The sequence below is a fragment of the Pimephales promelas genome, chromosome 7 (genome assembly GCF_988280905.1).
Source record: "Pimephales promelas chromosome 7, fPimPro1.hap1.1, whole genome shotgun sequence".
Classification (NCBI taxonomy): Eukaryota; Metazoa; Chordata; class Actinopteri; order Cypriniformes; family Leuciscidae; genus Pimephales; species Pimephales promelas.
In genome coordinates, this window is record NC_142775.1 from 22,838,855 (window position 1) to 22,861,547 (window position 22,693).

At 36.3% G+C, this 22,693-nt stretch overlaps 1 long non-coding RNA gene across 1 annotated transcript in view; it reads right to left on the reverse strand.

Annotated features, from left to right (window-relative positions):
- Nucleotides 1-927: 927 nt before the first annotated feature.
- Nucleotides 928-22,693, reverse strand: part of LOC120486229 (uncharacterized) — a 30,183-nt gene continuing 8,417 nt past the window's right edge. Inside the window, exons 2-3 of the long non-coding RNA XR_005624140.2 lie at nucleotides 2,330-2,392; nucleotides 928-970 (exon numbers count right to left, since the gene is read on the reverse strand). This is a non-coding gene — a long non-coding RNA (uncharacterized LOC120486229). The remainder of the gene's footprint in view (nucleotides 971-2,329; nucleotides 2,393-22,693) is intronic.

A 22,693-nucleotide genomic window follows, 5' to 3' on the forward strand; every position in this document is an offset into this window, starting at 1 on the left:
TGGTCTAAAAAGACTTTAAGAGGCCCAATTTTGTAGCCTATTTATGGAAAGAGCCAATTGGTGTTATGCACTATAATTTTTTTTCTCATAAGCAGCCTCTGAAAATGGTCCAATGATGGTGCAATATACCTGCAACTTTCAATATATTAGCAATTGCATGGTTTCGCTTCAAAAGTATAACTTGAGGAAAGAGGGGGGGGAGAAAGAAAACACGATAAAATACAGAGAGCAGTCAGACCCGTCTGAGTTTATCGCCGCTGGAGTAAAAGATAATCTCTGCTGGTCATACGGAAAGAGACAGAGCTACTGTCACGCTTCTCCCGAACTGCTTTCTTTACACAAACTGTCTCTTTGACGGACACACATGTGCACCCTCAAGATCTCCGAATGGAAATACGCCTGTCTGATGTCTGAAGAGACCATAGTCCACCATGATCTGTCCAGTCTGGCATTTGACAGTAGAACTCTTATCTCTGAAGCCAGGCTGCATGTTGGACATGGTTCCATGTCTGTTAGGTGCAGGGAGAGACATTCTCACATGCATAGGTTAACGTTTTGAGCCAGTAAGAGCTTTTTTTTTTAATATTGTATACTTTTATTGAGCAATGTTTGTAAATCTATCTATCTATCTATCTATCTATCTATCTATCTATCTATCTATCTATCTATCTATCTATCTATCTATCTATCTATCTATCTATCTATCTAAATATTTAGTATGCACATACGCATGAACAGATAAACATTAGCATACTACATGAAAATTTACATTTAAAATCTACTATTTCTAGAATCCCGAAATGAACTGTGGTTTATATATTGACTATATTTCCACTTCCAGTTTCTAAAAAAAAAAAAAAAAAAAAAAAAAAAGGTTGAATACAGTTTTGGCATAGTTGCAGCAGAAATGCAATTGAAATATCTTACCTTATATGAGGGGTCTTAGAATATTGTGTAGACAATGGGGGTCCTTTAAGTAAAAAAAAAAAAAAAAAAAAAAAAAGGTTGACAACCTTTCTCCTAGATGCCAGACTGAAAATGTCTCTGTTTTCTCAACATACTTTGTGGACGAGGACTCTAAATGAGGTCACTCTTACAACTGTCTAAAAACATAGTCCATATGGTCTCCAACTTGCTGCATGGAGCAAAATGACCCTCAACTCTTTGTCAGGGGGTGAATACAGTCAAGTCTAATTCATGACATTTCCTCGCCATCTTCAATCTTCACTCTATGCACTAAAATGTTTATATATATATATATATATATATATATATATATCTTAATTTGTGTTCCACAGATGAAACAACAGTCATACAGATCTGGAATGAGACAAGGGTGAGCAAATGATGACAGAATTTTCAAGTTTGGGTGAACTATCTTTTTAAGTTTCCACTTAACAATGGCTTCAATGAATGTTCTCAAAGACTCTCTAAGGAAACTTCATAACCGTAATTAAAGACATTTCACGTCCCAGTCAGTTTGACTGCAAATCTGTCCAAGTCCTCCAACCATTGCAGGTAGAAGCTGAACACACAGGTTTTTAACCTCTCAATCACAATTGATTAAATGCTTGTCCTCTTCCACTGTGTACAGTAGAAGCAGCGGCATATGGTTTTGACTGAACCCCTTGATGGGGTTTCTGTTTAAATATCCCCTGGTAAGCCAGATGGGCCCTATATTAATGGAAGCCAAGCGGAACCGAAAAAATAAGAGAGGGAGGAGAGAGTGATGGGAGGGCGTAGAGGGATATGAGGCTTCAATGAAGTGCATTCCAGTGAGACAAAGTTTGGTAAACCTTTGTAAGATTTCCCCTCACCTCCCATTTTGCACAAAATAATATCATGTTTGATAACCCCTAAGATGTTCTTGTATCCAGAGTGTTTTATTTAAAGAGAAAATGTGTAGGAATTTCTACCATCTAGCGGTGAAATTGTATTTTGCATTCAAACAAATTGTGCTCTCCAGCGCCTCGCTTTTTCAAACGTGTGTTGCATCTACGGTAGCCATTATGTACCAAAAGCAGGACATCTTCTGATAGTACTTCGTCGAGTGTTTTTTTCGGGTGAACAGGTTTGTTATTTCAAAACAAACGGCAACTTGGCACAACGAACAAACGAATGTTACAGTATGAATTACTAAGTGTGAAAAACATGAACTATTGCAATTGTAAGTAGTTATGCCTTGTTTATTCTTTATATTTTCTGAAGTACGTGCATTATTAGATATCATCAACAACTTTTAACTATATAAGTTCATCCGTCTATAAAATAAAGTACACAATAAAGCAATGAAAAATAGCTTGCAATCAAGACTGTAACATTGACTTACCTGTTGAGAAGAAAGCAGGACTTCAGCGTCTCTTTGGATTCTTTCTCCAGCATTAGCTCTATCCTAGAAAAAAAAAAAAAAATCCTGACATTAATTCACGCTGGCTCTGAACGAAAACGTGTTGTGGAAATGCGTTGGCCTGGTACTTTTTGTCCCTCTCTGCTATTATAGTTTTTCAAGATGGCGGAGCCTCCGTGGACCTATCCATGTATACGTCCCATGTATATAAAGATAATAAATTCTTCGTTTACGAGGATAAGTCAGATAATTGGCAGAGGTATTTGTACACCTTTGAGGACATTATTTATGAATACAAATTGATTTTAAATAATAGAATATATAAAAAGTACACATTGTCCCTATTTATTTTATACTGTATATATTTAATAATCATTATTGTTAAATGAATCAACAAAATAAATGGATCTACAGTACTCAGAGATTTCTTTCAAATAAGAGGCACGCAGAGATCAAACGCTGCAGTTTCTCCATTTACTTAGAGAGAAATACAAATCCATTCCTTTCATTTGAACAGCTTTGCTCCTTGAGGAAATAGTTGGGGCTAGGAGCTGGCCGAGCAGTTTATTTATGCTAGCTGATTAGCTGGCGATGTTCAGCGCAGGAGATCGAAGGCAAGGAACGGCACCAGGGTTTGATGGACGTGTCTGGTTGGGCAGGGCGGAGGGGTTATGGTACAACGCTTTTAGGGGTAATGAGGATTAATCAGGATTAATGTTAACATTGGCACACACTGTTGAGAAAACACAAGATTAACGCAGCATGCAGACACTGTTCACATCGTAAACCAACGCATTCTCACCCCAAGGCGTCACCTTTGACCATGCTTCAATATTTGACGTTTTAGGCGCCCTTTAGCGTCACTTACATGACGCGATCCTACGGCGTCATCTAACTGACGCTAAAGGAAAGCGTCAGTTAGAGGACGCGGTTAGGTTCAGGTGTGGGGTGGGGGTAGGGTACACGCGATCCTAGGGCGTCATCTAACTGACGCTAAAGGGCGCCTAAAGCGTCAGATATTGAAGCATGTCCAAATGCTTCCCAAGGCGTCAGTTAGGTGACGCCTTGGGAGTGAGAATGGGCTGCGTAAACTCACAAAAGTGCTTAAAAAAACTGACCCCAGGTCAGCACGAGACTCTATCATATGAGCTTGGCACCGACTGATAATCAAGCACACGCATAAGCTCTGCATTAAATATTTCAGTGGTTAAAAGTGCTGAAAAACTGGAACCAAAAAGAATATTCATGACATTTTAATTTGCTCATGTAACTTTACATGTTACACTAATTACATTACACATAATTATAGTTCATTTTTAAATATTTTGGTAGATGCTGAGTGGAACAGTAATAGCTTATTGGGTGATTTACTGTGTTAAAGTTTTAACTGTAGCTCCAGTTGTGCTCACTGTCGTTTAGCAATCCCCCCCCCAAAAAAAAAAAAAAAAAAAAAAAAAAAAAATGTAATGCTGTAGCTCCATTAGTAGAACATGGCAATATTGATGTCAAGTTTATGAGTTTTCAAGGATACGAGAATGTAAGTCGCTTTGGATACTTCCACAAATGAGTGAACTGTCAAACAATTGTTGGATTTAGATTTTCTGAACAGACTGTACAATACAGTAGCCAGTGCTGACAGATGTGCTTAACCAAAAGGCCAAAGAATGGGTCCTGAAGTATTTATAACTAGCTTAATGTAGATCAACATGTGGGCAGAACATTTGATACAGAACACTGACACACAAACTGACACACAAACACAACTTTATTTTTTTTTAAATTATTGTATTTATGCTATTAAAATAAGAATTAATAATAATAATAATAATAATAATAATAATAATAATAATAATCATAAACAATTCCCTATAACTAAGCAAGCAACCATTACCTCTTGTTATCTGTTCTTGATGCTCATCAAAACATATTTGTAATTAAGGGTAGTGGTAGTGCATTATGCCGCAAAGGTAAAACCAATAAAAGCTCCCATTAACCAACTTACTGCTAAATCAAGAACTATTTGATCATGTTGTTTCGTATGCTGTGTAAAATCTGTACAGCCCCTATCTTCAATCAGCTCATCATCAATTTGCATGATTACTGATTGGGCAGAGCTCAGATTTCCCCACTTCCTGTATTAGTGGGCTGCATCATGTCATCAGTATTACTGAGAAGACTGTGAGAATACACATCACTAAACAACACAGATCTGTGTGTGTGTGTGTTATGGAAGTTATAAATTATGAAAAAATAAAGAAGTGGAAACTACATTCAGACAAGGCACCATGACATCAAATCGAATGGTCTAGAACAAATGCAAATGAACTTTCGACATACCGTGTGTGTGTGTGTGTGTGTGTGTGTGTGTGTGTTATATCCACTAACCAGCCACTTCACAGGTACATCAGTTCAACTGCTAAAGCAAATATCCAATCAGCCAATCATGGCAGCAACTCAATGTATTTAGACATGTAGACATGGTTAAGATTCTGGTGTTCAAACTTGCCATCAGGCTGGAGAAGATAGGTGACTTAGAAAAAAAAAAAATATATATATATATATGGTTGTTGGTGCCAGAGGGGCTAGACTGAATATTTCAGAAACTGGCGATCTGGGATTTTCACATACAACCATCTATAAAGTCCAATTCATTTCCACAAACCGGTTCTTTGCGACATTTTGTTTCAATGAACCCGTTCAAAAAAGCGATTAATCGGTTATTTACGTCATCACACAATTATAACACTATGCATTTCTATTCTAACAACTCAGTGTCATGTTATATCAATGAAGCATTCAAATAGTTATTTGTGTCAATAAGTAAATGATGTTTGTGGTCACAAATTCATTTGCGGATCCTTTATGTCGGATATGACCAATATTGGTCTCATCTTGGTACACAACACACATTACAGACATGCATAAATATGTTCTTCATGTCTAAAGTACATATGAAGAATGAAATTCATCCACATTCATAAGACAACTCATCCATCCAAGAAAGAGTAATAAAGAATGCACCGTTAACATCATTGCATACATGTGATATGAATTTATAGATAGATACACATTTACAAATGCACCGCTTGTACACAAAGAGACAAAATAACCCCTTTACACAAGCACATAAGCAAGGATTAGAGATGCCACAGGAAATGCACTAGACACAGTTTACTCACATTAAACTAAGCGCACATCCGGTTGTTCTCTGATCCTTTCTCACCTTGAACCTAATGCCATGGCTCACGTTACTGTCGTAATATTGGTCTGGGCAAAGAAAGTATTCAGATGCAAATTTCAGACATTTGTGAATATCAATAACATCTGGCTGGCTTCCTGAGCAGAGAGAAATCATGTCTGGAGGCCATGCCAATCACAGTGATGCACACATGAATAAAGATGTCTCCCTCTCAAAACACTGCATCTCAGTCTCTCCAATACTAATTGAGATGGAGACGAAGCCTCTCCCTGAAGAATGGAGACAAATCCTTCTTACGCCACATACATCAGTGCGTTTCTGATTTGAGGGCGGAAGAAAAGTCTGGTGTGTAACTCCCACACAGTTATACAGCTTATTTATTCATTTTAATGCACAAGACAAACAGTGGGGCAGAAAAGTCAACTATTAGTGAAAATGCTTCTAATTAGCATTTTCTCTAATTAAAGATTTCTCTCTTTTTTTCATTACACATTAATAATAATTTGAGTGAGAGTTAACCTGAAAAAAAAGAAAATACTCCAAACGTTTTTGTAAAACCTAATGATATTTTTCTCCAACATGATTTGAGAATATCAATGTCTCAAATATAACTAATGTGCTGAAAAAGCTGAATATTTATCTTTAATAATTTATCTTATCTATAAACTTTAATTCCATATTTAAATTTGATTTTGCTGCCTCGGTGCACTAACCAGTTATACACATGCCTAATACCCCGTTAATGAATACAGCAGGCCACGCCCAAATTCAGCCAGCGAAACTCAGTCCGGACAGAAACAAACACTAGGGTAAACACAGTAATGAAGAGCCACACTAAAATCAAATGAGAAAGTAAACACTCACAGACTGATGTTCTCTACTGTTGTTCTAATGCTTCTTCTGTTATTATAAATAAATAATGTTGTTATACCAATGTGCAATGATGATATTCAAATAAATAATTACAATATCCATAATGCATGGTATATTCACAGTAGTCCATGGTACTTTTATGCAAGTAGCATCTCTCTCTCTCTGTGTAGTTTGTGTGTGTATGTGTGTGTGTGTGTGTGTGTGTAAGCTCTTTAAGTGTGTTTAAATATCAGCGGCTAAGAGAGCTGTCAACTTCCACTTCCATTCAATGTATTAATTTGTGTGTGTGTGTGTGTGTGTATGTGTTTGTTCATTTGTTCAAGAGAGAGAGAGAGAGAGAGAGAGAGAGAGAGAGAGAGAGAGAGAGAGAGAGAGAGAGAGAGAGAGAGATCATTGTGTGAGAGAGTGATTAACATTGTTGTAATTGCAGGATTAGTAGAGCCCATTGTCAGTAAGATAAAAATGACTCTTACTGTCTCAAGAGTCAATGTTAATGGGGGTCAATTTGCTCAAAGTAAGAACGAAAGAAGTAATTATTCAATTACTTATCATAATAAAGAAAGATTCTCATTTGATTATGCTAATACGCTTGACACGGTTCCAGTTCTGTGAAACATGGCTCAATGAATACAGGTCAGCAGGGTCAGTTAGGCCTCTCATTGTGTCCTACCACCTATTAAATGTCTTTACATGTTGATTGACTTAGACATTCAAAGACAAAAGTGCTTTGAATATGCATTCTTTTATTAGTTTATCAGATGTATATAAGTTTTCTTAAAAGTGCAAACCATATGTTGCTCTTTTGGGTATTTTCATAAAGGATACAAAAGTACCGATACAATCAAAACCAGTGAAGTATTTCGACGTTTGACAAAGTTTCACTCTCCAGTAATTGCATAGGAAAACATGAGGATGAGTATTTAATGACAAGATTTTCAATTTTGGTGAACTATTATAGACAATGCTACCTAGAACTACATTACTTGATTCCAGCTGACATCTGTATGATAGTATTAAAATATCATTCACTCTTTCAAGCTTTATCATGCTTCCATCCTCAGATCTCACATATCATTCAAGGGCAATGCTAGCATATTCTATCCATCTCAGACTATAAGGAAGAATTCTTTGCAGTTTCTGCACAACAAATAGTGGCCGCAGCCTGTCAAGCTTGTGGACACCTTCGGCAGAGAACATCTGGAAGCTCCGAAAAACCAGACAGAGCGATCCACTATCTGACGGCCCACATAACAAACGAGGGCAGCAAAGCAACTCTAATGTCACATAAACATACACAAACACACGTCATTTATGTCCACTGTTTGTCACGACAAAAAAATATTTCCAAAATAAAAGGGGAAATGATGAAAGACAAGTCAACCATCTGGGAGCTAACCTCCCTGCTCCTCCTCTCTCACCGGCCCTGTGCTGCTCTGCGCTTTTTCTTTTCTGGATGGCGTTTGCTGAGCATTAATTACATGCGCCAAGGCCTTGTGTGTTTGGAGTGAATTGCCGCCAAAATTCCATCCGACTCTGTTGGTCACAAAAACAGGCCTTGTGCTTCCAACGATAACAGGGTGAGTGAATGGGAGGAGAGAACAGGGTGGGAGGACAACTGGAAAGAGGAATAATGGTGAAAAAAGATAATAGTAATGGAGAGCAAGAGATCTATAGAGACAAGGGCGGAAACAGGAGGTTCTTGAGTACCTTCATCCATAAAGATGCATTTTCATGGACGTGTGTAGAGATCCACATGTTTATTGTCGGGTAAGTGTTTGTATTATTTAGAGTATTTACATTTCTTATGTTGAGTTGTATTGTACAAATGCATGAATGTACTACAATCAAAAATAATGAATAATACTAATAACTATTATATATTAAATTATGTAATACAGTTTTAATTACTGTGTATAGTTAATTCAAAAAGAAAAATAGTTTCAACCGATTTTGCTGTGGTACTGAAATTGGTACCAAGAACCGTAAAATTCTAATGATGTTGGTCCCGATCAGTGGAATTTTGGTATCGTGATATATATATATATATATATATATATATATATATATATATATATATATATATATATATACTGTATATATATCGCGATATATACGATATACATGAAGAGTTCAGATGCAAAAGCCTCTAAATGCCATTTGAAATTTTCTTCTTTAATGATGATTTTTATCAAACTTGTATATTTAAGTTCAGTAATTTCACTTAAGTAATAAGTGAAGTAATAAAGTATAATACACACACACATATATATATATATATATATATATATATATATATATATATATACATACATATATATATATATATATATATATATATATATATATATATATATATAATAGCTTTTAAAGTAAATTATGATGCCTTTTATTCTAAATAATTTCATACAAACATTCTATACCAGTATTTATATATGAAGCGTTCAGATGCAAAAGCCTCTAAATGCCATTTGAAATTTTCTTCTTTAATGATGATTTTTATCAAACTTGTATATTTAAGTTCAGTGATTTCACTTAAATGGCAATGATAATTACCTATTAATTGTTATTTAAGTGAAATTACTGAAGTTAAATATACAAGTTTGATAAAAATCATCATTAAAGAAGAAAATTTCAAATGGCATTTAGAGGCTTTTGCATCTGAACTCTTCATATATATATATATAAAATACCTAACAAAAGTGGAGAGAGTGTAGTAACACCTTTTAAAAACCAACCTACAGTACTATTATTAAAAACACATTGGATAATAAGGAACAACACAGAAAGCAAAAATTCAGTAGACATTCTGAAAATTGCCGCAGGTGAGTTTGTATAAACTGATGCACTTGCGGTGTCATTTTTGGGAGATAACATCAAGCTGAAAATAAGCTTGAAAGTGGAAATATTAAGCCTGTTCCTGCTGAAATAGCAGCCAGAAAGTAATACTTGCAGAAAAAAACATGTCAAACATGTTGTTTGTAAAAGTGTTTATCAGTATTATAATATTAATCTTTTATAAATCTTCCTAGGAAAAATCCAAAAAGAACAACATTTGAAGTCAGAAATCCATGCAAAAACTAGGACTTCCAACCAGAACTCAAATTTCATGAAACTCTATCATACAGGCATATGATGTCACACAGACATGGTTGAACATCATCCAAGGTGATGCTGCTAATGATAAACATTCAATTGAAGCAAATAAAATATATTATACTGATACAAAATCAACTGATATTTGTAGCAGACTAGTGTACTGTAGCTAATTTCTGTTAAAAAACCAAGAACCAAATCTCCCAGGGTTATTATCCAGTTCGACAGGGAAAAAAAAAAAAAACGTGAGACAGCAGTTTGTCGACATCATTCTGGACTGGAAACGGTTTTGAATTAGCATGTTGCTTACAGGTTCCAATGGGTCAAAGCGACGCACGGCGAAACCACGTTGCTGCACATTTTAAACAACAGCAAAGGGCACCAAACAATTTCATCCCACAAATCAGTCATTCAATGGAGTCAAAGGTTAAGTTACAAAGAACGATCAATATCAATGTTGCTTTACATAGTCCAGATTGTTTAGAGGAGCGCAGAGGTAGCTGCACAACCCTAACCGCTACTGCATTTGACATTTAACTGGAATTAACTTAACATATTAGAGCATGCTTCTCCAAAAATGAATTTGCTCTGCATCAGGTGAGTCAGCAGCCCACATCTCAGATAAGGTCAGAGACTCGGAAAGAGTATTCAGTGAATACATATCAAACAGAAATAAAAGAGGCGGCACAGGGATTTTTCTCTTTTCCTGGTATTTTGAGGGCTGATGACCTTTACTTTTAGTGGATATATATTAATATAGTGTCTGTGTGCAGAAGTCAGTCTACAGTCCTACAATGTGTCTGTTATTAGATGGATAAAATACGTTTTCAATGTGATTGTTTAGCTATTATAACTTCACTGCTTCAAATACATCACCCAGAATGTTATGATACTCCTGAGATTTGCTTTTCTCCAGGAAAAGATTTACTTGACTCCTTTTTAATATCTGGTTTATCACCCATTCGGTCGTGCCAAAAACTACATGGAAGCCAATCCCTTATATCAATACCACGAGAGCGGAGAAACACTGTCCAAAGAATAAAACCAGGGTTAATGTGAACCGTGGCTCAGAAAAGTATTTTGACAATTAACCTTACTTTTCTGATCCTGACAAATGGCACAATAAAAGCGGTCCATATGACTCCTGCACAACATTTCAAGTTTTCTGATATCATTAAAATCTTCTGAGAAAAATAAGACAAATTTAATTAGCTATTTACTGGCAATTGTTACACTTATTCAATTGGGTGTGCTCTTAATTTCGTTTTTATGGACATTCAGTTTGTCTTCATCAGTCACATGTGTTCTTTGTCTTTGTTTCCAGCCAGTCATCTGTTTCCATGGACACTAATCATCACAGCGGCTCATCATTTAGTTCATCACCATTCACCATTCACCATCCCCAAATTTGTTTAAACTGTCTTTACATACCAATACAAATTAAAATGTAAGTACTCTGAAAAGGAGAGTATAAAATCGAGTGTCTGTAGTCTTCTCAGGGCTGCAATAAACAAAGCTACGTAGTCCATTCGGAGCAAATTAAATGATTTGCTGGGCGACTGTAACTCTCCCTCGCTACCATGGCCACCACCCCTGCCACTATATGAATCTTACACGAAATTCACTTTCATCAGAGTATGACTAAAAAAAAAAAGAATAAAACTGATGTACAGTAACTGATGGTAACAGTTTTTAGCTTTGCCTTATGTCACTTGCTTGTTACCGAATCAAACTTAATATATTTTAAACTTACCAGTATATGCTAGCTTGATAGTGAATACTAACAGCCATGTTAGTTGCTTATATTCATAATGATAAAGTAAGGTATTTTATCACGTGATTCTGACATGATGTCACTCCATGCACAGTGCTCCTCTCCGCTCGGCGGTGGTCAGCGTGTCCTCCAGCTGAGGGGTCAGCATTGCGCGTTCATGCGTTTTGGGGGTGTGGCTTTGGAAATAGCCCAGAAGAGAGGGGGTGAGAGTGAATGGAATAAGTAGCTGTGTTTATTGCAGCCCTGAGAGGACTACAGACACTCGATTTTTATACTCTCCTTTTCAGAGTACTAACATTTTAATTATGTATTAGTATATGAAGACAGTTTAAACAAATTTGGAAAAAAAAGTTTTTTTTTAAGAAAAAACCCGCCTATCCTGCCTTTAAATGTTTAAATACATTTTGAGGCCAGTTTATGTCTGTGCATGTTCTGAAGCTTGCATTCAACTGCGAGAAAGGAGGAGAGAAGGAGATTAAAGAGGAATGCACAGGAGACAGAATATGATAAAATATAAAGGAGAGTAAGCTCTTAAGAAATAATGTTTTCTACAAAAGTGCTCAGAAGGAGCCCAGAACAGTCTATAGTGAGGAACAGAGTCAGTTGTTCTTTTGATATATGGTGTCTGTGGCCCTGGACAGAGACCTCCAGCGCAGACATACATCACACTAACCTACAGCTCTCCCAGATAGACTAAGCCCCAAATTTACATTCCCGTCAAACCGGTGGCTGCACATCCTACAATTAATCAGCACGCACAAGTGTGCTAAAGTATGAAAGGTTTGGATAGAAGACGCTAAACTTGCTTTGATGTTTGCTGTTTGAGGATCTGAAATAAGAAACCGAGCAGATTACATCCAGCAGCTCCCATGTATGATTTGATAGATAACACTTGTACTGCAGATAACCCCTTGTCATGCGGAGCAACTCTCAAGTCATCATTTTCTTCTAACTGCAGCCTTCACACACTTATTTGTTACTTGTCATGTATGCGATCAGTATCCAAATCATTGAATTATACACATTTGCCAGAGTCGTGCACCACTCCAAATTGAATTGCGAACGCCTTTAAATTACAATTCAGTTTGTAAATTTGAAATGAATGAGAAATGAAGCCATATCTTCAATTCAATTTTTGCAGCACAGCCATGATATTTTTGCATACACTGATACCCATCTCTTCCACATGCATACACTCATTTCCCATCAATATTCCCCACCAGGGCCACCCCTATGCATCTTCTTCCGGCCCTGAGGGGGACGTCTGCCCTGACACTATGATTTCCAGCAGACAAACTTCACACGACATGGCAAAATGAGCCCCTAGATCACACTTGAACTCCTGGATGTGTTCAAATCAATCCAAAAGACAATCAAATCAAACAGAACCACCCTGGCGATTGCCATGCCCTCTCTATTCCTGATGACACCTGCCCAGGGAAATGGAAAAGGCGGACTTTAATTTTGCAGAGGTGACGGGTCAGGAGAAAGGCATCACGAAGGTGATTAGAGAATGCAATATGAGTTGATGGAAGCAGAGAGAATATAAATGTGTAGCAAAGAAAAAGTGTTACATTATGAAAATAGATGCAGTCATACAGTTTGGATTGTATCTAGATGGTTTGGAAGAAAATGTGCACCTGATTATTCAATAATCTTAACCTCAACCTCTGCCTTTTAAGTCCAATGCAATCTGGACATTTTTCGTCCATCTGGAAAAACTTGTATTGGTTTAAAGTCAACATGAAAATAAAACTGATTAAAAAAAATCCTTTCTTGATGAAGTTTTCTCGTCTTATTGAGAACCATTCATTGGCCACATTCAACTACTAAATTAAAAATTAACCAATATCTAAAGAGCTATTCATTCTGGTTTCTTTCTGGTATGTAATGACAACTTTTCACCATCCAGTCAATTTCTGAGCAATAAAAATAAAATAAGAAAGCAATCACATTACAAAAGTAAAACAGATTGCAACGGACAATTAATGTTGAGTAAGTATGTGTTGATGATTACAATATAAATTTTCTTTTGAACCTTGAAATGTCTGAATAAAACAAGCAGAGAAAATGGACCGCAAAGTCATTTGCATTTACCAGCCACTGTTTTTTTTTTTTTTTTTTTTTTTTTTTTTTTTTGGTTCAGGGGGCCAATGATGCAATAAGGCTATACTAGTTTACAGAGTTGCATCAGGGTCTTGTGTCCAGATGTTTTATTATTTATTGCTCACCTACAATGTGCGTTTGGGCTTTCCTGTGAGACCTAATTGGTCGGTTGGTTCCTGAAGACTCAGCAAACAGCAAACCCCATAAGTTTTCATTAGGAACAAGCTACATCTAAGTTCAAGTGGCCTTCCACCTCATACACAGCGATGTCAAGCACATACTGTATTGAACACAACACAAAGGGCTGTGATGCCATTTGTAGGAACGTTCAAATCTGAAGTGTGTACGAACGCTCATGCCGAAGGGGCTGCAATGACCATTAAAGTGAGCAGATGTCAACCTCATTCCCAGAGTCAATGGCCATGAAAATAAAATCTGCTCACATACGTAGATGGCAGTGAATAATGAAACAAATCATACAATTCTGACATATCACAGAATTTTTGCTCATTCATGCCAATTACACAACATTATTGTGATCATCTTTGTATCCATTAAATATAATGTTTTGTAAGTTGCTTTGGTCTGGCTTAGAATTATTAAGAATTTTTAATGGGCTTAGAAGTGTTAATGAGAATCTTGTTAGTGACAGAAAAAAAAAGATGGGGAAAAAACAAATTCATGTCAGTATGAATCAATACTAGTGATGGAGATCAACTGCAAATAATTTTAATATGTTAATTTAAATATACTGTGAGTGAAATTATGTAATTTCTTTAAAGAAAATAAAAATAAGAAAACAAGAAAAGAAAAAGATACTCACGGTATCATCGGCAATGTCAAATATACACACTACTATTCAAATGTTTATGAGAAGTTTTTGTTGTTGTTTTAAAAACATGAATACTTTGATTAAGAAAGAATGCATTGAAACCCAAATTTTTAAACAGTGCTTCATATATTTACATGTATAATACATTATAGAACAGTGGTTCCGAACTGGTTTGGCCATGGGATTCATATTTCCCCCATGGTGGGATGGGGGAAGTTTTTACTCAAATTTGACTCAAATTTTTAGGAATTTATTTTTGTCGAAAATGGTTAACACTCACATTAGTACTGTCCCAATTGAAATTGCAAGAGTTTAAGATAAGGCTATTAAAAAGAAGTCCCAAACCAGTCATTAAGTTGGAATGAGCCACCACACAAATAAAATTGGTGGTATTTTGGATTAAGGTTACAGAAACAAACAATTAATAAAAGACTGATCACTGACACTCATCCTGATGAATAGAATTAACATCATACCAGCTACCAATCCCAAATCCCAAGCTAACACATGACAGTTACTTGCAGTCATGTATTTGTCTTTTGTTTTGTGTGCTAACACATGCCCAGTTGATTTGGGCTATGTGTTTGATTTGTCTTATGTTTTACCTCGTTTCCTTGTTAGTTAATGTTGTATTAGCGTCACCTGTGATTGTGATCATGTGTCCTTAAAACACCCCTACCCTTGTTAGTATTGATGTTCATCAGTGTCACCTATACCTTTGTAATTATGTGTTCTATGTAAGTTCCCGTGTTTTTCCTCAGTGCTTGTTTGTGTGGTTCTGTGAGTTTTGTCTTGTCTGTGAACTTTGCAGTTCCAATTTTTTTCAAGTCTAATTATTGTTTGTGTGCCCCATCGTGGGTCTTTGTTTCAAGCCCATTCTCCTCCCAAGACGTCATCTAACTGATGCTTTTGACCATACGACAATATCCGACGTTTTAGGGTACCCTTTAATGTCAGTTAGATGACGCTATTTAATATGAACCCTACCCCAGACCTAAACCTACCCGCGTCATCTAAAGATAACGCGGGTAGGTAAAGCGTCAGTAAAGCGTAAATTGCCCTAGGCTCGTCATATGATTGATGTTAAAGGGTAAAGTTAAGTATGGTCAAACGCGTCAGTTAGAGGACGTCTTGGGATGAGAATGTGTTGTTGTTTCTGGCTGCAAATAAACCGTTGTTTATACTGTCTGTGGTTGGGTTATATTTATCGTAACGTGACAATTACGTAATTTATTGGTACTCTTTAATAACTAGCTGTATGCTTAATTTTGACCACAAACAAACAAACAAAAACATATTGGTTACCTAACGTAACCATGGTTCTCTCTAGAAGAGGGAACCAGTATTCCGTAAGTTAGCTTACACTACGGATAATTTTTTTGGCTATATCTTGAACAGATGAATCTTTCCCGTAGCGTAAGCTAACCTACGCAATAAGAGAGAACCTCTCGTAAGAGAACGTGCAAACCGGCTCTAACTAGCTACAAAAATAGCATGACATATGACATATAATGACACTGACATATAGCCTTGATCATCTCGTCTGACAGCAGATACCGAATCAGGAAGATGCAGGACACAGGTCAGCGCAAGATCAAGAGACATGTTTTTTTAAAAGTTTAATTTAATTTAACTTGAGTGCAACATTTTTAGAACGCCATGTCATTCACGAGATACTGCAAAAGAAGCAAGGGCAATGGTCAAACACATCCGTCTAACGTGTTTACATGGAAAAACAATGTTGTTTTTCTTGAACGAAAAAAGCAGTTGAACGAAAAAAGGGGAGTTCTGTCTGACAGAAAAGCAAAGTCTTTGCTGCAGTCAACAATTTTCAAAAAAAGTCTCACATCAGAAAATTATAAAAACAATTATACAAGGTTTTGTTTTTTCTTTGACTACACAGTCTGCGACCCTCAAAACTGTGTTGCGACAAACCAGTTGAGTAACACTGTAATAGAATAGTAATAATGTACTGTGTATAAAAGGGTCTCCAACTAACCAATATGTTGAGGTATGTTTTTTAACTTCATTTTACCGGTCCCCTGTTGACAGTACTGCAGTTCATTAAAGTAATTACACTTTTAATAATCTGAGCGATTTCAACTGATTTTCAGCTCCTAAAATAATTGCTTTGGTTAGTCTGTGCTGATTATAATTGAGCCAACTGTGTTTATCGCAGTTTGATTTTTGGACGTTTGCTATTGGGAAATTTACACACGGATTACCACAAGGTCTCACAGTGAATTAAACAATATGGACTTTAGGGGGTTTAGACAAAAGGGAACTAAAAACTACACCTCCTGTTTGTATTGAAGCAAAACATGACCATTCTGTCATTATTTAATCACCCTAATGTCATTTCAAATCCACATTACTTTCATGAACATAAAATATTACCTATTTTTAACTGCACTGGTTGCCATTTTTTTATTGCCAGATAACAAAACATTGTAGTCTACAAAATAAAATATCAGTGAATTATACACATACAAAAGAAAGAAAGACAGACATGGAGCAAGCACAAAATAAATGAAACAAAAACCAAAAACATGACAAAAACAGCTAAATATAAATATATCGATCAATGTATGCAGGTACATTGGTGGATGTCTTAGAGATATAGATAAAAGCAATAGAGTAGTAGAAGTAGAGGCAGTATTCATGCTAATAATAATAATAATTATAACAAAGATAAAAATAGTAGCGATAGTAGCGGTAGCAGGGGCAACAAACAGCATTCATGATAATAATAATAGGAGTAGTGTTAGCACTGACTTGGATTGTTACTAGAACTTGCTTCTCGCCGCCTACCCCGACCATTGTTTGTCATCTGGTTTGGTCTGCTTTTTCTCCATTGCCCTGTTTACTGATGTTGATCCATGCCTGTCTGATTACTCAATAAAAGCTGCATATGGACCCTCTTGTGTCTGCTGAATCAATACAGATGGAGCGCTAAGTAATAGTAATGGAAATTTGGTGCTGCTAGGCTGCCTTGGGATTTGTGAGTGTTTGTAAACTATTTTTTTTTTCGGTAGAATTTGCTGATTATTTGTTTTAACCCATTAATCCCATTTTTTTTCCAAGACACAAAAATATCCAAATTCTGTGTCATTAGTATCCCTATGAAACAATCAATGATAATTTTTGGACATTTTCATGGAAAAGTGTGTGAAAAGGTGAGTTTTAAGTGGGTGTGTGGTGGTGTGCGTGCGTTGTGGGGTGTGTGGTGGTGTCTGTGTCTGTCTGTAAAATTAGGTAGATAGTTAGGTAGCAGCAGAAAGTAAGGTAGAACAGTTAGCCTTTGTGTATTAGCATGTAGGTACAATGGGTTATCCCACCGGGTACTATTGTTGACATGTTCTATGAACACATTAAACAAAGTTGAGTAATTGCAAATGCATATATCATTTCTAGACACCTTAAACATGATGTGTACCAACAATCTATGTCCTATCTTTATGTTAACATACTTTACTAATCTTTTCTTTGGGAGCTTTCTTGCTGCCATCCTCTTCTCTTAGCACAAACAGGAAATAAACAGCTCTGGTCATGTGACTATTTACAGTAAACATGCGACACTGCACAAATTTCATTGAGACCCTTAATTATTTCAACATCTGCTGGAAATACATTGAAAGATTATTCAGTAACATTTTTATAGACTTAGAAACTAAATTTTTTTTTTTTCGGTCACTCTTGTGACCGGTGGGATTAATGTAAACCATTTCTTAGTTGGTAGTACCGGACTCATGGTGAATAGATATAGGAATTTTGTTAAAATACACATTTGAACTGTAACAATACGACCTATAATGGAAAGTGGCAGATTCATCCATCGAGTTAAATCATCTTCTATTGTTTTCAGTAGGGATGGGACGGTATGAAAATTCCATATCACGATTATAGTGTCCAAAATAATCGTGATTATCAATATTATCACGGTTTTGTTAAAAAATTATGAAAGTGCTCAAAAAGAACTGATGCCCACACTGAAAACATTTCAACAAGTTTTATAATTGAAAATCAACAAACAACAAATAAAACAAGCCTCTCTATGCAGTTTTTTAAGCAAGATTCTATTCTATGGCATTTGCTTCTTTATAATGCCCGTCGTCAATAGCAACGCATTATTACACAGCGCACATCCATATCACAACAGACGCGTGCTCTTGTTTCATTCAAATACAACTTGCCGTCTTGCGTCTCCGGTTTTTGATTGTATTGCAAAAATAAAATCAGAGTTGATTTATTGCTTACAGAGTTTGATAATATTGGTGTGATATAGCTTGTCTGGACGATTGTTTTACAAAATGAATTCATAAACGGGGAAGATTTAAAACATTAGCTAATCTCATTATCAATTCAATATGTCCCCGTAATTATGTGGTAAAAATAAAATCGGTTTAATACGTGATGCATCTATACTTTACTATCCCTTAAAATATCACTCTTAATAATAGTCTTGTTTGAAGTTGTTCGTTCGTCTTTGGCTCAAATCCACTTGCTACGAACTTTTCTTCGCGGAAGCTTCACGTCTATTTCAAATGAGTGACATAAAATGTTTCAACTCAAAACAACATTTCGTGCCCGATTGTTTCCCAGACGTAGTTTGGTATTAATGTCAAAGTTAACTTGCCTTGCGTTCGGGTGATGATCACACAAGACGACTCGGCAGATTTGAAGTGTTTCTATTGCAGTGACTTTTTGTTCGGCAGACAGGGTGACCATCCTCGATCAAGTTTCCCTCGGGACTTTTGTAAAACCCAAAATATGACCACACCTCAGATTTGGTCCTCTTAAAAGGCTAAAAAATCTCCTGAGCACGGTCACTGCCTTCCACCATTCCTTCTCGAATAGTAATTTAAAAAAATATTGCGTGCTGCGCGCCTGCGTCAGACTGGCCGACAGGATTCAGTGAGTTATTAAAATCGCGATAATCAAACACGGTTTTAATGATAATACAATTTTAAACGATAATACTAACCGTCAGTACATTTTATCACGGTTTATCGTGAAACCGGTTATCGTCCCATCCCTGGTTTTCAGCAGTGGATTGAAATTGAGTCTAAACAAGTCAATTATTAATTTTAAACGGGATGTTTTGTATGCTATGGTCATGTGGTTTCATGGTTGATGGTTCATGGACTGGTTGCTTTTAAAAGTGCAATTACGCTGAATAGCGATTGGAGCTTTTTTATATATATAATGAATGACAATTTTAAATTTTTTTGTTTAACCTTATATACAAATTGCAACTCCCATGTACATACTATTTACTCTTTCTGTCATTACTTTATCATTGTCACCTTTGATACAAACCTTTAAAACTCTTGAAATGTTTAAACATATGGTCACACTTTTAGTTTAGGGTCCAAGTCGTATTATCAACGATGTTTTCGCCTCAATAAACTTCAAATTCCTGCTTATTAATAGTTAGTAAGGTAGTTGTTACGTTTAGGTATTGGGTAGGATTAAGGGATGTAGAATATGGCCATGCAAAATAAGGCATTAATATGTGCTTTATAAGTACTAATAAATAGCCAATATCCAAGTAATATGCATGATAATAAGCAACTAGTCAATAGTGACAACTAAACACCAAACTAGAGTGTTACCAAACATACATTCCACCAGTGTAAGACTACAGAAAGATTTTTTTTTTTTTGATCAATTTGTATTCATTTATCATTCTGAGATAGCCTTTCAATGTATGGCTAATGAGAACAGATGTGCTCCCAGACAAAACACACTCACACAGCACAAGGTCAGTCGTATCCTCTAGATGTCTGAGTACACACTTCAAGCCTTCGTTAATGGCCGCTGTGTGCTCAGAGCAGTGGAAGATGAAGAGAAGAGACCACCACTGTTTGTGTTCTTTCAAGCCAGCATGAAACTGCACAACACAATGAACCCATGCAGCACTGATGCTGCTCATGGTTTGTGAGAGAACTCTGCCCCTAAACCTGGAGCATCATGGGCTGGAGGCCCCGCAGATGATGTGGCCAGAATTTGCAAAGACATTACATCACCAAGTTTCCCTCATTAGATGAGTTGGATTACTTTTGCCTGAGAAGACTAAATTCAACTAAAAACAGTATGTTAATCACAGCTCTAACTTAATCCCAGTTATTTATAAGAATGACAATGATGTCACAAATCAGTGTTTTTGAACAAATCAATCCTATACCCAGCTGATCATCATTTGGTTCATCATACTGCTAAAGAAACAAATCTACTTTGATATAAATTATGAGGAAAACACAAAACGCACATTTCAATACATCAATTGTCACGTGTCAGTGTTTGTTTGTATTTTCATAAGTCACATAACTTCCTTTGTTTTGTTTTCCCGGCACTCATCTGTTTCCTTGGTAACCAGTGTCAAATGCTGGACTAAATGCTGTTTCCTAGTGTCAAATGCTGGACTAAGGTCGAGTAGGACCAGTATTGATTATTTGCCTGTATCAGTATTTAAGCGAATGTCATTTATTATCTTTATGAGAGCTGTCTCTGTGATGTGGTCAGACTGCTTTAGAATTTGTTCAGCTGATTGAAGATGGATAGTTTACCCAAAAATGAAAATGGTCATCATTTACTTCCCCTTAAATAAAGTATTTGTTCTGCTGAACACAAAATCAGATATTTTGAAGAATGTTGGTAATCAAACAGATCTCAGGCACCATTGATTGTTTAGATGCATAGAAGAAGGGGAAAAAATAAATAAAAATAAATACCATGGTAGTCACTGGTTCCCGGGATCTACTTGGTTGCTAACATTCTGCCCTTTGTGTACAGCAAAACAAAGACATTTATACAGGTTTGGAACAATTTGAGAGTGAGTTTTTTTAGGTAAACTATCCCTTTAATTAAAGAGTAAATGGATAAAATAAACAGTACACTGTTAGAATCCATGTTTCTTTGTTTACAAAGAAAAGTTACACTACGCCAATGTTTACAGTAGCAGTGACTCCTTTATCACGTGTGGAATTATAACTTACAGTAGGAGATTCACTCCTGAAAATAAATGAGGTTGTCACAAAGCTTTTCAATGTGTACATGGCCAGAAAGAGAGAGACTCATTTATTTACACCCTCCTGAGCGGCATGCCTGGGAACGTGTCCGATTCTTAGAGCTGAAGCCAGAATTACCACTGAACCATTCAGATATAAAGAGCCGAAACCTTTGTGCACAACAGAGAGAGTCCACATCCCATTCAGTCCCACATTAAAAGGTCTCTGCTCTTCTGCCCTCCCCCGGATTCTTTCATATTCCCTCATAACACGAGTACAACATCTCCAACCATTCTCATAATATATGGACTTTAGGTGTCGTTACAGTGCCTCAATTCATATTCTTTTATCTGAACGAATTAATAAAACATTAAGAGATACTGTAAATTATAGCCGCTTGTATCATTTTTTAAATCTTCCCCTAATTCCTCCTCAAAAGCTCCAGTGTTCTGTGCTCCCGGTGTTAAGATATGAATATGTGAGTGAATGAGAAAGAAAGAGAGCCACAGCATTGGGCAGATACACGGCGTCGTTTTAGCGAGGACCCATTTGGGCCCTAAGTGTTCCCTCTGCGCTGCCTCAGAAAAAGCCACTCCATTTTTCAGCAGGAAAATAATAAGCTACAGTGGAAACCTGGGGAGTCGGTGGCTCGCTGGCAGCGATTTTCTTCCAAATGCTGCAGTTTGTGTGTTCAGAATAGCTGTAGCTAACCTGAGACATGAAGTTAGCATGAAAAAAAAAAAAGACCATTTCTTTGGTCTGAAAAGTTTATAATTAGTTTAAATTGTTATTAATCGAAAGATTAACTCATTGGTGGAGAGTTTCCTGCATAAAACAAGTGCAGCTGACCTTAAATAGAAATGCCATGGCATTTTTCACTGAGAGTAAATTTACTTAGTTTTTGGACACACACACAAGGTTTCCATGTTTTATGGGGACATTGCATAGGCGTAATGGCTTTTAAACGGCACAAACTGTATGTACCCATTACAGAAAACATTCTGCTGTTTTAGACTTTCAAAAAATATTAGGCTATTCTGTATGATTTATAAGCTTGTTTCCTCATGTGGACCAAAAAATGTCCCCAGAGTCAAAATGTATAATTATTACTATACTATTTGGTCATCATAACGTACAGGGAATACCAGGACCACAGACATATAAACACATGCAACATTTCTGGGTGAAATGGCCCAATGGTTTTCCCTCTCTGCCTACTGTATATTTAGCTAACGTTGTTATAGAAAGTTCCTCCATGAAGTGATGCCATTGCTCACTGTTGTTTGAAACATCCATATGAATAACATTCCCGTCTACTGTGCACTTCATAGACACACTCGTTCCTTTCTCTTCCCATGCTCAATCCTTTGAATTAAGCCAAATGAAATTAATTGATAAATAAATCCACTGAAAATTGATTTTCTAGTATTACATTTCTGCCATTTACTTTAAATACAAA